This window comes from Columba livia, chromosome 4 (genome assembly GCF_036013475.1).
Source record: "Columba livia isolate bColLiv1 breed racing homer chromosome 4, bColLiv1.pat.W.v2, whole genome shotgun sequence".
In the NCBI taxonomy this organism is placed as follows: Eukaryota; Metazoa; Chordata; class Aves; order Columbiformes; family Columbidae; genus Columba; species Columba livia.
The window spans coordinates 49,710,113-49,726,552 of NC_088605.1; the positions used below are offsets into that span (position 1 = coordinate 49,710,113).

The 16,440-nt window shown below is 42.0% G+C and overlaps 1 protein-coding gene across 50 annotated transcripts in view; it reads right to left on the minus strand.

Annotated features, from left to right (window-relative positions):
• ADGRL3 (adhesion G protein-coupled receptor L3) overlaps positions 1-16,440 on the minus strand; it is a 385,183-nt gene that overhangs the window by 87,676 nt on the left and 281,067 nt on the right. The gene's annotated exons all lie outside the window — the stretch shown is intronic.

Consider the following 16,440-nt stretch of genomic DNA (forward strand, 5'->3'; position numbering starts at 1 on the left):
CTACAGCAAATATTATTTTTCCCCTCTCTTCAGCATCAAATACGTTGAAATATTTTTGTTTTTTAAATATTTTCCACCGGGCCATTTAGTGCATGTACTGGGACTTGGAATGTGATTAGCCTGGAGGCTTCCACATTGCATGCATGCAGCAAGAAGTCTCATCAATTTACCAAGAAGCAGCATATTAGTTTTTCCAGTCATTGCAGTGCTTTACAGGTAGTAAAAACCTTGAAATCCCTACATATTTTACATTATCTAGCCAGAACTCTCACTTTATAATAATGCTAACCCAAAATCTAGCTCGCTTGCGTCATCAAAAGCAACTCTTCTTCCATTATCTTAAATGTAAATGAGAAAAAGCATGCGACTGAAGCAAACAGAGTAATTTATAATGAGCAGAAATCTGTCAGGCCAGGAATACGAAAAAAAAAACCCAGAGTGTAACACTGAACTCATTTGGAAATCAATGAAGTAACAGACTTTCAAGTATCAGGTCAGGCTCGAAATGGGAGGCAAGGATGAAGGTCACCTGTGATGGATCCTCATGGTCAGTGCAAAGCAAATCAATACATGTTTAAATCTTCAAATAAAATTCAGACTTTTTTTTTTTTTTTTTTTTCCTAAAGGCAGGAGCCTGACTCTCTGGGGCACAAAATTAACTGCAAGAATCTCAACTGTTTGCTTACCTCTCCTTGAGGTGTTCAGCAGGTGCTGGGAAAGGCTTAAACCTTTCCACAGATAACTAGGAAATCCAGGAAAACAAGAGGAGGATGGGTAAGACTTTGATCCTCTTGCATTATTGTGTGAGTAAATGACCGGTTAAAGCAAAAGAGTAAACCCTTCTCTCAATCCACAGTATTCCTCAAGGAATTTCCTCATCTGAAGCTATCAGGCCAAAGGGACCACTTTTGTCCATGCCAAACTTGGCACATCCATAGAACATTTCTGAGCATAACTCCCTAATCCTCTTGGCAGCAGCTGCTCCTACAAGGTCAGTCTCCCCAGCCTACAAGATGCCTTTCCAAATTAAGCTGTTATTTTCCCTTATTAAACTTCATATTTGAGCTAAAGCAGTGACACTGATTCAGTTAAACCATCACTGTCTCCAGCTCTTGTCCAGAGCAGAGTGACCAGAAACCTTCTGGAGACCCAGACGCCTGGTCAACCCGGCTCCAACAAGGCAATGCGTTGGAACTAAGGGAGACACTACTTTATTTCAGCAACATTTCCAGCTCTGGGGATGGCAATGTGAGTGATTCTTCCCAGTTGAGATTTCATCTGCAGTAATAACAACGTGTGTCCCATACTGAAGAAACTCAGGAGCATCTCCAAGAGCAGCATGTTCCGCTCACTATGAGCCACCTCTTGGGTGCATGCTGACCCAAAAAAGGACTTTCAGCCTGTTCTGTTGGGGATGGGGATGTTTGTCCCCAAAATGAGCTATTATTCACCAACCCTGATGGGAATGGGTGGAGATAAGGAGAAAAATCAGCTCTCCATCCATATGAGCAAGCACTCACTGGGTAACAAATCTGCCGGAGCAACTTCAGCTGCGTATGGTTTAATTGAAAGGAAATCTTAAGTGTTGTGCAAAGAAAACGGAATAAAACACATATGGAAGGAGCTGAATCTAAAAGCAGATAGTAGATTTCTTTCCTCTCTTACACTCTGAGCAAACAGTGTTCAAGGAGGTTGGACAAACTGTTTGCTAGCTAAAGCATGCAGGGCTCCAAGAGCAATGTAACAGAAAATTATGTGCCCCTTTTTGTCAAGCCCAGGCCCAAGTCCACGATGGGGTGCTCGTCTAAATGAAAAACCACAGCAGCACCAATCCAGACCAGCCCGAGAATGCCTTGCATGAGATGGGACAGAGCCGGGGAGCAAAGAAAGAGGATGCAGATGGTGTAAAATGAGCATGAAGCCAAGGACAAGGACAAACATGGCTTCACAGTTCCTTCCTCTTCCAATTAATATTCACCAGTATTCACTCTCCCAACACCAACAATTTTGGATACCTCTGTGGACATCTGACCACCTCCCCAGCCACAAAGCTTCAGTGGCCACAACATAGTGTGGGGTGGTGCCTTCAACTCTCATTTGTAATTGATTTTAAGGATTAGCTTGGGATGCAGGATGTCATTGTACCACTTAGGGTCATCCTATCAGGCAGAAGAAAATGCCAAGGGGGTTTATAAATTGCTTTTCTGAGGCACATCCGTGCTTTTCTGAGGCACATCTTCCCTCCTGCAGAACCCAATGTGACAGGGTATAGGAAAGGAAGGAGAAAAAGCCGCCTTTCTGGTTGATGTGCTATATCCCAGTGGTAATATTTGCTGAATTACCACTTTTCTACACCTCTGGAGAGGCATAACCAGTGGGGTAGAGCTAAAATCTGATTGCAGGGTGGAAACAACGTTCATTCCCCCAGCCCCAGAGCTGCCAGATGAACTAGCTGTGTTTGTGTGCATTTATTTGTATATATTCTTCTTCCTCCATAAAACAAATTACAATTAGACTTAATTGCATCTGATCAAACAGTAGATGAAAAAGGACATGATAGAATATATGCACTCAAAACACCTGTCTCAATATGAGTGGTATCCTAGAAAAGTGGTTCTTTTAAAGACAAATGAAAACCAAAATTGATACCCATAAAAATGTTTGAGATTTGAGCTTCTTGAAGTTAGATGTGCTCAGAACTGTAGGTAAAGACCTGTTTTTGCCAACAATAACTGAGCATACTAGCAGAAAAGTAAATTATGAGACACTCAGTCCTCTATTAACCCATCTTCAAGCCAAGAGCAAACTTCTCTAGGCCAGAATTCATGTCATCAAACACAACTTTCCAGTTGATTCCTGACAATATAACAGCCATGTCAGCACAATTACCCATGTTGTCCATCCCTCCCTGCCATGCAGCACGACGTGAGCACAACAAAGCCTTTTTTAAACCTTTCTTGTTGCAGGGCATCCTCAGGTTTCTCTTTGAAATATTAATTCTGCACCTCCCTTGGTAGCCCAGGTTAGGTGAGCAGCAGCAGATGCAATGTGGGGACAGGCTACCCTTTCCCTTAATTTTTGCAGTTTGTACGTTTCCCCATAGGAAAAAATAAAAAAGCAAACACAACATTCAGGTCAAGACCTTCATAAGTCCCAGTGTTAAGTCTCCGAACAGATGGCCTGATTTGCAAAAGTACAAAGAAAGCAGTATTTCCCCTTGCCCTAAAAAAGCAGTGCCTTGTGTTCAGCGCTTTGGAGAACCGGGTTATTCAGGGGTCTCAGTCTTATTTTGCCTTCAAGTTTCATCCTCCTCTAGCACAGGCTCAGTGCTGACTCCTGAGTCCAACCTCATCAAGCTGCATGTGTCAGGCCAGGTCTAACAAAACCCTAAAAGAGTAAGGCCCCAGTTAACTCCAAAATCCTGACCGCATCTTGATGAGCATCAACTGCTATAATTACATTGCACCTTTGGTGCTCAAAAAAAAAAAAAACCACAACAAAAACAAACTCCTTTCTTATCAGCTTTTGAAGGAGCTTCGCTGCTGGAAACAGTATTACTATGTATTTCCGAATTGCTTTGCACAAGATACTCTATAAATCTTCATGAAATACTATGTGAAATGGAGCGCTGATGGCTTTTGTATCTGAAACTACTAGGATCAATATTTTTTGAAGTATTTTAATTTTTCTTTTTTCTATAAAAACTGCATAATTGTGAGTAACAATATGAGACGTTACATGAAAAAAACTACCACATTCTAAACTGAGTAACCTCATAGTGCAGAACATGGCAGCAGCATATAGTCCCCAATTCAGTACAGCTTTTAAACCCAGGCTTAAGGTTATTTAAGCCAATGCTTAAGAGCCTAGCAGGGACCGAACTCATTTCCCAGCCACAGACCCAAACTTTTAAACCCTCACTGGCTCCCAAACTACCCAGGAGATTAAGAAAAGCCAGCTCAGACCCAAAAGATGAGTCAGGATTAACACAGGGATTCAGCGTCTCTCCCAAGCAACAGAGATCTGCCAAACCCAGGTGGGATTACAGAGGACAAGAGCATATGAAACGCACTTGGCTATATACTGAAGAACAAATCATATATAAAGGATCAAATTCTGCAACAGCACAAGGCAGGTCCTGCTTTATGTCCCTGCCCATCAGCTCAGTCCCAACATGGGGTGAATCAGACTTAATATTTTGTGCAAACTCCTCCAAAACTGTTTCAATTGAAAAAGGCTTAAGGTGAGATTTACTTTTTGCCAGAAAAGCTCCTGCTACAACCACTGGCAAGATACTTGCATGCATTAAAACATCACAGACACTAAATCATGAAGCGTGGCACATTTCTTTTTACAGACAACTAAGCATTTATTTGAAAAGGACTTGTGCCATCCTAAGATTTTAATTCAGCTCCTGTTCGACTGAGAAGAGCCTCACCTCGCTTCTGTGCTACCATAATACCACACACTGACACATCGATATAAGTCACATTTACAAAAAAAATATTTCATAATACTTATTAAAAAATGGACGGAGCTTTCTCCCACCTTGCTAGCTACTCGTGCTTGTCCTCTCTTTGCACCAGGAGCAGCTCCTGGTGACAGAAGTGCCGAAGATGACAACGCCACAGGCGACGAATATGTAACAGAAATAAATTACAAGGACTCTGTTTCTGAATAAATGTGCTCAAGAAAAGAGAAAATCTGTGACAAAAGCCTAAGTTTTATAAAACATAGCTAATTTGCCAAATTGTCTCAGAACAGACTGTTGTTGTTTTGTTTTGTTTTTTTTTTTTCTTAAAAGATTTCCATGGAGATACCAATGTTCCTCACATAAGGCACTCTAAAAGCCAATAATATAAAATCTGCTGCTTTCATCCCTCACCAAGACACCCAACACTCTTGATCTATGCTGGTCTTCCAGACATTGGAGGTGAAAATCCAACCTTTTGGCTGTTTAGTCGGAAAAGATTAGTGTCCAGTTCTTGCTATTTCCAGGTTTGCATGTGACTTTTTTTTTTTTTTTTCCTTTCAGCTGCCAACAAATTTTCAACCATATGATATGCCACAGATCTTGTGGTTTGGATTTCTTCCAGCACTTCACTAACATCTGCCAAATTCCTGTTAAATCTGACACTGGTTGATGAGCGCTTTTCGATGGTGTGAAACTTAATGTGAGTAACTAGTGGAAGCTTGGGAGCAATTAAATTTTAATCAGAGATAAGTTCCATTTTCAGCTTTGTGAGCTATCTCTAGTGCCTAAATAGCTAATATCTGTAATAATACAAGGAGAGCCCCTTGTAATCAGCAGCATTGAGCAGCAGAAAGGGAGAAAAGGAATAGCTTAAGAAGTCCTTTTCCCAGGAAAGCCGTCCACTGTGCAGCCGTGCAGCCTTCCTCTCTGTATCCCAAATTATTAGGCATTTGCAGCGGGCTCAAGGCTTTCCCACTGCTCTTCTGAGTTCAAAAGTCTCCTGTTGTTAACCTAGAGACTTATTTTTGCACGTGCTCTGTTAGCAAGCAGAGCTCAGCGCATGTGCAATCGGAAAAATTACCCCCTAAACACAAGAAGTTGGCAGCTGAAGCTCCAGGAAGCATTTGGAGAAGAAGCAGAAGGATCCCTGCAAAAGGCACTTTTTGGTAGAAAATCTTGGTTGGAAGGCAGCCACGCGATCTGAGCCGGGCTTTGGGCAAGCACAAAATCTAGCAGTGGGCCCCCTGGCCTCAGGAGGCTACACAGGAAGGGAAGAGATAACAGAAACTTTATTTTTTTAAATTTCTTTACAAATGAAAATATCCTCAAGAGCCTCAGCATGTGCAGCTTGGGGAAGCTGGCAGAACAGCTGGCTAGATCTGAGCGCTAATTCATCCATTTTCCTCTCTGTTAATGACTATGGACAATGGGAAATCAGGAGATGCAGAAAACCCGTGTTTTTTACAGATGTACAGACAGATCTTCTGCACCTCATCTAGTCATTTTTTTATGCCTCTGCATAGTTAGTGTGAAGCATCACCAAATTATCATCAAGATACTTTTACCCTCCCTTTCTGCTGGGGTGGCAAATGGTTAGAGGTGTCAAAGGCAAAAGTAAATGTGTCTTTTAGCAGAGAAAAGGAAGATTCAGCAAAACTAAAATCAAAATGAATTAGTTATCCCTACTGCTGTCTCCAGAGGCTGTTCTGACTTGCACAGTCTCTCCTGGATTCCAGTTATCTATTTTTCCCCCCCAAAACACTTTGTAGGGTAAGAGAAAAAATCTTCATAAAATGTGCGTGCAGGTACAAAACAGTTGTCTTTTTTTAGTTAATGGCAGATTTTAAGGCCCAAAAACTGCGGGTTGAGAACAGACAAAATCTTCACTTAATAAAGAAGATAAAATCCCAACACTTCTTCCAGGTGAAATTAGCTATGTCTGTATTCAATCTCTAGCATGCAGTGAATATCACAGTCCCCAAAAACCATGGCAACCAGAAAATTTGAGCAACGATGTTTTATTTTGTTTGTTTGTTTGTTTAAATACTTCTTTACAAGGCTGAGACTCCTGCTTTGGTTTAAGATAAAAGCATGGCGGTGAGGAGGCTCCAACCCAGAGTGTGGTCACTGGATGAGTTGCACATGAGGTGTCTGGACAGGCCCTCTTCTTTATTTTTTTTTTTTTCCCACAGTGCTACATAACTGTCTTTTCCCTGTAATTTTTTACCTTTTTCCACTTAAAGACAAGGTGAAATACCATCAAAGCAAAGCAGAGCAACAACCTACAGCAGGGCAAGAGCCGAGAGAGAGCAGCATTTACAGCTCTTTTCCTGCAGCAAGGTTAGAGATTATTGCCATTTAAATCCACTTCCACCTTGCAATTTCTACCATTTCCTGCTATTTTTCAGCCCAGCGTATTAAAAACCAAGATGCCAGAGCCCAGGTCTGACTTGAAGCCCATCTCTTTCTGCTTGGGAATTACATAATTTTTCAAGGCAATGAACACCTTCCTGTGGACAAAATTAAGTCCAATAAACCAACTTCTGCTCTGACATTATTGAAAAGTGGTCACAATCAGAGTAGCAAGTCAAATGAGAAACCCAAGCACTAAAGTGATTTCATAGATGAAGGTTGAAAAGCTCCACAGATCTGAACCCATCCTTCTAAGGATGGATGCCCTGCAATATATTACGGTCTGTGCACTCTCAAATCTGCAACTTTTAGCTATACTCATCATTTTAAATGGATCATGTACCATGCTTCCTTCTGCTGCAGCTTAAATCTCACTATGTGACTAGCTCATCCTGTAATACCATGCTTTGCATAACAGCGGCGTTGTGAACAAATCCCGAGAAAAGAAATAAAAGGACAAAAGCAGCGTTGAGGGACGCAGCCTCAATAACAACGCTGTGGTTCCCCTGTGCTTGGGGCTGTGGCTGTAACCGCATGAATTACCTTTCCTTTGGAAAAGTGTCTACAGAAAACTCACAGCTATTTCATCAATATTAGCTTATTTAAAGATTTAAGCAGCAAATTCTATGTATGCTGGACTTTGCCAGGCACTACCACCCTGAGGACACTGAGAGCAGAGCCCAGGCTGCAACCTAGCCCTGCCTGCAAAATTGCAAATAATTTCCCAGCCTCATTAAAAAAAAAAAAATAAATAAATAGATTTCCCCCTTTTTTCCAGTGTGTAAACAAACAATAACTCTCTGAAAATCAGAGATCAAAGAGAAGATCAAAGAGTGTAGGTAGCTAGATCATTATATATCCCAGCCGGGGCAAGAGTTTAAGCCTCCAGAGCTTACTTGCCAAGTTATTTTAGAGTGATGCCAAGAGAGCTGTGCCCTCCGAAGTTTCCTGGCATAGGAAGTGTTGAGAGGCAAAGCAAGGAGGCTTCCAGGGCTGCGGGAGGGATGTCGAGGCTGCAGGAGCCACCAGATACACAGGCAGTTAGTTAATTCAAGTGCAATTACAGTCAATAAAAGCTGCTTGTAACTTACAACTCTTTGGCATAGGACTCCAAGAGATGCTGGTTTATATACTGGAGTCCTGTGGGAAGTGAGGATTTTAGGGCACAGGCTGGTTTTGTGACACATCCAAATAATAACTTGGAAGCTGAGGAGGAGTGGCTGACATGCCAGAAGGCTGTGCTGCCATCCAGCGAGACCTGGACAGGCTGGAGAGTTGGGCAGGGAAAAATTTAACGAAATAGAACAAGGGTAGAGTCTTGCATCTGGGCAGGAACAACCCCAGGTTCCAGTATAAGTTGGGGAATGACCTATTAGAGAGCAGCGTAGGGGAAAGGGACCTGGGGGTCCTGGTGGACAGCAGGATGACCATGAGCCAGCACTGGGCCCTTGTGGCCAGGAAGGCCAATGGGCATCCTGGGGTGTATTAGAAGGGGGTTGGTTAGTAGGTCGAGAGAGGTTCTCCTTCCCCTCTACTCTGCCCTGGTGAGACCACACCTGGAACATTGTGTCCAGTTCTGGGCCCCTCAGTTCCAGAAGGACAGGGAACTGCTGGAGAGAGTCCAGCGCAGGGCAACAAAGATGATTAAGGGAGGGGAGCATCTCTCTTATGAGGAAAGGCTGAGGGAGCTGGGGCTCTTTAGCTTGGAGGAGAGGAGACTGAGGGGTGACCTCATTAATGTTTACAGATATAGAAAGGGTGAGTGTCACAAGGATGGAGCCAGGCTCTTCTCAGTGACAACCAATGATAAGACAAGGGGCAATGGGTACAAACTGGAACACAAAAGGTCCCACTTAAATTTGAGAAGAAACTTCTTCTCAGGGAGGGTGACAGAACACTGGAACAGGCTGCCCAGGGAGGTTGTGGAGTCTCCTACTCTGGAGACATTAAAAACCTGCCTGGACACATTCCTGTGTAACCTCACCTAGGCGTTCCTGCTCCAGCAGGGGGACTGGACTAGATGATCTTTCGAGGTCCCTTCCAATCCCTAACATTCTGTGATTCTGTGATTCTGTGTTTGCAGAACACTAGAGAATCATAGAATGTTTTGGGTGGGAAGGGACATGAAAGCTCATCTAATCCAAACCCCTGCCATGAGCAGGGACATCTTCACTCAGATCAGGTCGCTCAAAGCTCTGTCCCGTCTGGCGTGGGATGTCTCCAGGGATGGGGCAACCACCACCGCTCTGGGCAGCCTGTTCATAACCACTCTCACAGGAAGAATTTGAATTTCTTCCTTATTAATGCTTGGTCTTGCCCCATCCTACCATCCTCGAAATCAGGAGATACTTCAAACGCTGCCAGAAATTACAGCTCAGCCCCTTCACAAGAACCACTGGCCAAGCACCCAAAGTAAAATCCCATTTTCTGAAACTTGTGGCTACAACCTTTCCTCATCCTGCATCGACCTCTGGGCCCCAGGACTGAGAAACCATCTTGGACAGGAAAATCACCTCAAAAAAAAAACAACCTTCATGTTTGGAAATATTCAAAGATGCAATTTGGGTGGGTGGGAGAACCTTCCTTGCTCAATTCCTCTGTCCCTGCTACTCACTAACACTCGCACTGCTGAATGCGATCTGTACTAATTAGCTGTTTGCACAGCTCTTTGTTTTCTCCTGTGTTGCCTTTCCTCCCAAGTTTTTTCTTCTTTTCCACTTCTACTCAATTTTTGCAAGACTTGTAGCTTCGAGCCAGCACCACAGACTACAAACGGAGCTAAAATGCTTTGCACTAACATGCTTTCCACATTCCCATGCCGGCATTTTCTTAAAACCCCAAACCACACCTCTGGGAGTGTGTTTTCTGGATCTAATTTGTAATTGTCTGTGCAAACAAAACAGAAGGAATGTGCTAATTTCACTAGCAATGGATTGCAAAATTCAGTGTAGGTCATTTCACTCATCGTAATTTCCATTCTGTATTTGGGCGAGTTTGTTATTGAGGCACTGCCCATTACCACAAGGGTTTTTGTTGCTTTCTGTTAATTTGTACCTTTTTTAATGCTTTGCATTTCCAGCTCTTCACCGGAAGAAAAAAAAAGGCAGAACAGATTTAACTTAGACTTTGGGAGTATGCCATTTCATAAACTTCTCCCCAAAGAGCTCCAGCTAATTAAACAAATGATGGCAAAATACAGTGTCAACCCTGTCAGCTCATATACAAAATATCTACACCAAGCTGCAGTTATTTAACCAAACACAATGCGGAGAAGCAGTGCGCTTTAAAGATGAGCACAAACTTCAGGCTATAGTGGGGCACATACATTTTAAAGTGGATTATGGAGGGGCCAAGGACTATAAAGATCCCTGCCCGTGGCTTGGGGAGCCAGTGACACAGCTATGCCAATTAGAAAGGGCGAGGAGCTGAAGATTTCGGTAACAGCTCTGACAAGGAGACTTCAACAGATTTAAGAAATGGAAAAGGATGCCATGCTGCTCTAGACATTGGGCTTGAGCTCCATGTTAATGCCAAGACAGGATGTCAGGAGTGGTTAACGATGCTCAAGGAAATCTCTGGATTTTTCCTGTTAAACTACAGCAACTCGGTGCAAAAGCTGGGGAAAAGCAAGCAGGTAGTAACACATGCCTGGGGATATATGGAATATAAATGTGATTAGTCCACACATACTTGCTGGAGGGGGTTAAAGCCTCACCTGTCCAAAGCTAAAGGACTGTAAACCTCTCTATATGTTATAATAAAAGCATTCTTTAAAACCCCATTTCTTCCTCGCCATCTTGCTTTCTTCCCCTCTAAATCCCATAGCTTTCATCCTCTCTGCCCAAACCATGCTCCTGCCTTTACCCTCAGGTATCTCTCCCACTGACCCCATCCTGGGAGCTCATCACTCTTTCCTCTTCCTCTTTATAACACATTCCTCCAGTGTAAAACACCCTTCCATCTCATCTCACACCGTATTTAATTTGCTGGAGCGAGTAACACTTTCCAGGCCAGGCACCTGTGCTTCTCGATGGATTTTACGATCAGGTGCAGCTCAATGAGGTAGAACATGAATTATGACAACCTTTCCCAGGAAATGTAATATTAACTTTCCCAAAAATGAAGGGTCAAAGAATCCATCATGCAAGGTTTGAGCAAAAAGGGAGAAAAAGTGGCTGTGCTGATCACAGCAGAACTGTGCTGAACTCCCAGCCACCTCATCCTCCTTTTCCCCGGCTGCTTCGTGCCTTGGCAGCTGTATTAACAGGAAAACACTTTGGAAAGGAGAAGCTCGGTTCAGAACATTCCTTTGGGAGGGATGCCAAGAGCCTTCCTTGTTTATTTTGCTTGTTTGGTAAACATTTTTATAATCCTCATCAATACAGTCTGCATAGAGCGTATTTTTTAAGAAATAATCAGCATGGACATCAGTGTCTTGCTTGTGACTTCAGCCTCTTCTTTGATTCCATATGCTAAATTTGCTATTTGTTGCCATTTTACTTTACTACTTGTGTTGGGTTCTACTTGATCGTAGGCTCTTAGTGAATCAACCTAATGTTAATTGAACCAGAAGGTATCTAAATCACATCATAGACACCAGCACTGGAAATGGCCAAGGAAATAGAAATTAGGGGTGAATGCTCTGTTTACAGGATCAAAACAAATTAAGGCACGAGAAGGCTGAGAAATTCTTCACTGAATGTGCCTGCTAAAAGCATTCGGTTTGCTTCTGCCAGATTGCAGTGCTGGGTCCATATCCCTACTGTTGAGTAATTTTAAAGTTCATTAAACAAATTCTTTCAATTGTTTGGTTTTCCCACATTTTCTGTACGAATCCTTCCCAAATTCAAGCTTTGCCTCAAAATGTGAGCTATGACCTGTGGAAGCTCTAATCAAAATGGTGCATTAAGATCACTTCCCCCTGCCCCTTAAATTCTTCAATGTACAGAACCCAGTTTGCATAGTTATGATGACAAAATATTAACATAGTGTACCTTTTCCTTAGCAACAGCTATAGCATCGGGGGAATGCCGCCCATAATAATGCAGCTTGATCTAGAAACACAATGAAATATGAATAAGGTTGTAACACTTCAGGGGCACAGAGGATTCCACGGCATGAATTTAGGAACCTCATCTTCTTTTTACTCTCCAACACAGACATATTTAAAAGAAGATTTATGGGCACATATTCCCTTTTATTCCAGAAAATGAAACGTAATTGTTTACTCAGTAACAGTATTATTTTTGCTGCATGTTGACTACTCAATTTGTGGGCATAATACATCCATGCATGCACACACATCTGTGCAAAGCAGAATTCTTCGTCAAATAAAAGACAAAACCTGGACTTGGAGAAAATCTAAAGGAGAGACTGCCATAACCACATCCATCATTGTCACAATTTTTTAACAAAGCAAGTGCCAGCAATTTTCTCCAAAACTACATCTGCAAAAAGGGCAGCATCCTCAGCTAGGTGAGGGCAAAGTTTTCTCCTTGCCCCAAGTTTAGCTGGTTCTCTCCATCCCTGAAAGCTCCTTGGCCAACAGCCCCATGGTCTGGCTTGCACCCTCATGCATGCTGGCCCTCTAACCCTTAAAATTATATTTAATTGACCTTAATACCTCTTCCCAAAGGCAATTGAGATCTTTTAAATACTGCTTCTTGCAAGTTTTCAAGGAGAATGAACAACACTGAGCCAATGTGAAGGCAATAACAAACCATTTGGAGCTAGAGGATAGCAGTCCTTTTCTTCTGAGCAAATATTGCACATACCAAGCCAAATTTACCTGGCTGAAAGACTTAAATTATGAGGCCTCTTACAAGGGAGCCAAGTTACAATCTTAGCAACGGGACTCCATAATGTTTATCTGTTAATCAGCATTTAGTCTGCATTTATTAAGGCTGGGGTTTCCAAAAGTGCCTTTCAAGAGCAGGGTACCCAATTCACGGGGATATATCTCCCTCTGAATGGATAATATCCCACAACCAGAATAACTCTTTAAAAAACAACAAACAAAGGGGAGCATCAAAATTCAACAATCTGGTTTAAGGAAATTCAAGGGCCAAAGCGGGCTCTAAACCAAATGTTTTAGAAGGCATCAGACCACTGACTTTGGGGTGGAAATCTCACGTTTGCAACCATTTCTGATTCAACCCAAGATGATTCCAAGAGTTGAGTGCTGTGACATTCAGAGCTGTAAAATAGAAACCACAGAAAATGAAAAAAAATTACAAAAAATATTTTCCAGGAGAAGATGCTATAGAGGTAATATGATATTCCACCACTGTTAATATTTTAGCATACATACCACTCAGAAAACCAAGTCACAAGTCTAGGAAACATTAATATTCTGTTAGGTAAACATAACCATCCACTGGCTAGTCTTAAAACAATTACGTATTAGCAATGGGAAACTCTATCATCAGACACTAAGAAGTCATCTACTATTATAAATGGTGTTAACTGGATAATTTTTCATCCGTCCTTTCAGGTGACGACGACATACTTCATCACATACGTCAAGGAGCACTTCTATAGATAGGCACCGTACAATGTAACACCAGAGAATTATAGAATCACAGAATCATAGAACCATTTTGGTTGGTAGAGACCCTCAAGATCGAGTCCAACCATGGAAGATGCCACATACGGCAAAGGACGCAAGCGGCGGCAGGCATACGTCTTAGGAAAGCAGCAGACCTGAAATGTGATTTATTTGCCTTCTTCTCCTGTTACAAAAATATAAATATACCAGGCACTTTTTGTGCATCCCCGAAATGATATGGAATTAATAACAGATGACAAAATGGATCGTGTACCAAGAGGGGAAAAGTTACAGTAAAAACTCCTTCCCATTAATGGGACCATTCATTCAGATGGCCACTATTCCGCAGGGGAGCTGGACATAAATTATGGATTTGACATCTAGTTATAGACAATTATATCTGACATAATGAAGTTATAATGGAAGGAGTTTGCACATTGTTTGGTTATTAAGTGGCCATTTCTTGTCCCTGCACCAGGTGCAATGGTGATAGGCCATACAAATCATCCAGAAGAAATGCCAAAATCGGCTCCCTTACTGATAAAGCACAACACATGTTTATTAATTTAACAGCTTGTCTTACGTCTCCCCCATCTGTTCATTTAAAACAGTTATTTGCCCTATAAATATTTCAGAAAGAGAAGTGTAGCCAAAAATTAGTCTGGCAGAAAAAGGGAAGGAATAAGGAAAAGAAAAAAAAAAACAAAACAAAGAAGTTTGAGCAGGGTTTCATGCTGGATGCAGCACCACGCTCTTTCTTCCTCACGTTGAACTGGTTCTACAGCTTTTTTTTTTCAACCCCATTCAGTGTGGATTAGTGCTGCTTGAGGGTGCTGGCCCTGCTTTCCAGCTGTTGCCGCTGTCAGGCAGGTAAAGTCTTCAACTACTGACAATGAATGGCAAAACTCGGTACAGTGGAAAACGAAACCCGTTGTCAAAACAACCTCCTGGGTGGACGTCTATGTCCATTCTGAGCTTATCAGGTCCTATGGTAGTCTACAAAAATCACATTTCAAGGCATCTTTAAATCAAAGTTCATGCTGATCTCCAAAGAAAACCTCTCACACCCTCCTTTCATTGCTATTTATTTCTAGAACTGGGGACCAATAACTAGTTTTGCTTACCAATCTACATTTTGAAAATGCACTGACTTCAAGCGTAATGATCTCCAAGAGAACTTCAACTTTGTAGGAAACCTTTGCAAAACATCCAAAACTTGCACCAGGGGTGCAGAGCTCGGGCTGTTCAGCTTTAAATGCCAGGCATGTATTTCATGTTTAATGTAATTCTACATATAGACAATAAAATCTACTCCTATAAAGCTTCATAAATAGTTTTAGTATGTGGATCCAATGAGTTCAATTTGCTGTGGTTTAGTACCTGGCAGAATTTGACTCCAAACTCTATATTGCTATATATGATAATTCCATAAAATCTCTTTTCTAAACCAGAGTATAATTATCATCCTCATCTGTGGAACTCCTTTCTATAGTCAGTAACCAGCCATTCATTTTTAGAACATAGGTTTGATCCTCAGTCTGTGAGATCAGCCCTTGAGGTCTCAGCTACCCCTGGAATTATTCTGCATACGGAAGGAGTAAATGGTTCTGTAAAAATCATGTCATTGCATCTGGGTCGTTAGACTGAGTGGAGGTGTAAAAATAATAGTTGATTGCTTCATATGTGGAACGAATTTTCAAACACCCTCAAATTAAAAAAGGGGTGGGGAATAAAAAGTGTCTCGATAAAAAATGCCGATTTATGGCCTGATTTCTATTAAGTGACTCACAGTGTCATTACTGTGTTACTATACAGAGCAGTGGCTCATAGTAATTACCCTGTAACGTATGATGACACTAATGTACCAGTAAACTACTGGAGTTTATGCTCTATTCACCACTAGTATCAGGACTCTGAAAGGCAGGTAAAAATGCCCTGCAATGCATAAACAATGTGTGTAAATGTCACCAGCAACACAATTTTTAAAAAGGAGAAGAAAAAGACAGTTACAAATAAATCCACCAGCACAGAACTGCATAGAGCCACAGCAGCACTAAATCTGTATTGTTTTTTTAATATAGGAAGGCAAGATGTTTTTATATCACTACCCTGGTCCCCTTTCCATTTATTATTATTAAAATCATAAAGTGTCATCTTCTTTTTGCCACTCTAAGTGCAACATTGACCAGCACCAGCTCAGTGCAAGGGGGAATATGGAACAGAAACCAAGAGCATCAAGGCAACAACAGTAGTGGTTTATGTTGACCGTGGTAATACTGATCTAGGTTGCAAATTTTACTGCAAAACTGGAGGTTTTCAACTGACTTAAATCAGCTAACAATCCCAAAAGTGCCGAATTGCACGGTAATTCACCCAAAGCTGAATGAAGGTTGTGGACTACCAGGAGACTGCACGTGATCGGCCCAACTCCTACAGCCAGATTTGGAGAGAGGATTGTGAATCGGGCATAAGCTCAGTCACCCAGCACAAGGCTCCACCTTGGAGAGATGCAAGAGGAACAACCAAGGAATAACTGTGCTAAGGCTGCTACTGTGCAGCAAGAATCAACCCCTCAGTTTTTGTTACGGCATCAGCTAAGAAAATGCACATTACACTTACAGGAGAAAAATCCCAGCAAATATTTACTCGATCAAGTTACAGATCCAGCCACCTGGATGCTGATGGAAAAGCTCACTCAAAATTATGGAGCCTTTCAAGCCAAGAGCTTTAACAGTACATTTTCCTTTAGCCCACAAAGTCCTTGGGCACTTTGGAGGAGCAGGGGTATGCTTGCCGTTGCAGCTGCAATGCACCAACACAAAGGTTCTTCTGCCTCCCAGAATATGAGAGATGGATAACAACATGAAATTTAGAAGACAGTTTTCTCCATATGACATAATGATGGTGTGCCTATCCAGATTAATTGTTCATTAACATGTATTTTTCAGCTGCGAGCACTTAGAGATAACACAGGCGCACACAAATGGTACTCACAGCTGGGGCAGAA